The sequence below is a fragment of the Elephantulus edwardii genome, unplaced genomic scaffold (assembly GCF_000299155.1).
Source record: "Elephantulus edwardii isolate Elephantulus edwardi_28Jun2011 unplaced genomic scaffold, EleEdw1.0 scaffold00229, whole genome shotgun sequence".
Taxonomy (NCBI): domain Eukaryota; kingdom Metazoa; phylum Chordata; class Mammalia; order Macroscelidea; family Macroscelididae; genus Elephantulus; species Elephantulus edwardii.
This window is the reverse complement of record NW_006399979.1, coordinates 818,655-820,550: the sequence shown is the minus strand read 5'-3', so window position 1 is coordinate 820,550 and position 1,896 is coordinate 818,655.

Genomic DNA, 1,896 nt, shown 5'->3' with positions numbered 1-1,896 from the left:
TCCAAATTTGATATCAGGAAATTCTATTTCCTTAATGTAATAAAGTTCTTTGAATAAGTATTATCTTTCTAGGGTCGCTATGAGTCTCAAGCGACTCGATGACACATCATAACAACAACAACAACAACAACAACAACAACAACAACCTTACTAGGATACTGGTTGATTTGGTAAATATGGCAAAACTGATAAACGCACTGAAATCTGTTATTTTCTTCTGCAAAACAGAAAGTCCTTGAAAGAAAGTTTCTGTTGTGTTGACACATATATAAACACCATCAAATGTATAATTCATGTGTGAATCAAATGTCTTTCTCAAATTCAATAGAGGTGTTTTCTAGTGTCTTCTGGCTCCTGTATTAGATGAGATGTCTGAGGTTAGTTCTTTTTGTGGTTTGTAAGTTGTGGTGTTTGTGGATGAATAAAGAAAAAGAAAATCTGGTGGGAATTTTCAAAATAAAAAAAAATAGAGTTGTGGTTAGACGCAAACTTCCAAATTTGGCCACATTTCCTAATCTCCCTTGTAGTTGAGATTGTCAAGTTTCTGCCAATAGAGTGTGAGCAGAAGTGTCATGTTTGTTTCTGGAAATGAAAACGCTGTCCATGATTCCTCCAGATTCCTTCTTGATGTGGTAGGACCTGGATTTTCCTAAAGGAACTCGAGTGGCACGGTGGCTGCTGATTGAAAAGTCAGTGCTTCAAATCCAGCAGCTACTATATGGGAGAAAGATGAGGCATGTTGGGCTGGGCCTGTAAAGAGAAATATTTTGGAAACCTTATGAAGCAGTTCTGCTTTGTTGTATAAGATCTCTCCCAGCTAGCATCAACCCAGCGGCAACTGTAACAGCTTCTATTGTGGGCTGGAGAGGAATGAGCAGTAAGATGCTGAGTTACTTCACATAGGTAGCTGCTTTGTCTTATTTTTCTGAATCACTAAATTCAGTACTTTATGTGAGAAAAGAAATAAACAGGTGTACTTTTAAAAACCAGGTTTCAGGTCTTTTTTGTTAGAGAGGATGCCTTAGGTATCTAGTGCTGTTATACTAGAGATATGAAAAATGGATGGCTTTAACAAACAGAAATTTTTCTTTATTCCTTCTAGAGTTTAGAAGTCTAAATTCAGGCTGTTAGCTATAGAGGAAGGCCTTTTCTCTTTATTGACTATTTATGAAAGTTCTTATTTCCTTCAAGAGGCCCGGTGCTCCTTGGAGACCTCTATATGTCCTGGCCTTTTTCAGTATTAAGGAGCTTCCTCAAACAGATGCCTGAATCTGAAAGGATGTACTCCACATCTGCCAATTCTTTCCTGGTGGTTCTGAGTTCTCCCTCTCCCAGCTCACTTTCCCCTCTCTTATCTTACAGACCTTACCCAAGAGAGAAAAGTGGGATTAAATAAGACTAAAGAATGCTGCATTCCACCTTTAACCCTTTTGCAACTATGTGGCTTATCAGATCATAGGGGATCCTTGCATACATTCCACATTATATAATCACGTACATATATATTTTGGGGAGACCCAATTCAATCAATAGCAAGGGTACAGGGTGCAGCCTTCCATCTAACTAATTCATTTATTTTATTTAGAGTGTGTGTTTTCCAGTTTATTTGGATAGGTAATGACCCTACATGATAGAGGACAACTTTCCCAGAGGGTTTCTGAGCTTGTAATCTTTGCAGAAGCAGATTGTATGTGTAATGACTGGAAGGTTCAAATTGCTGACCACTTAGCAGCCAAGTACTAACCTCACTTAATGTAAAAAAGAAGTGTACTGGGTTATGTCAGAGTTTGTTTTAAATTTTTAAAAACCCACACAGTTTGAAAAGGTCATATTTCTCTTAACCATTGAGATACATACACTGGTACATATTTAATCTAAATTTATTCATACATATTT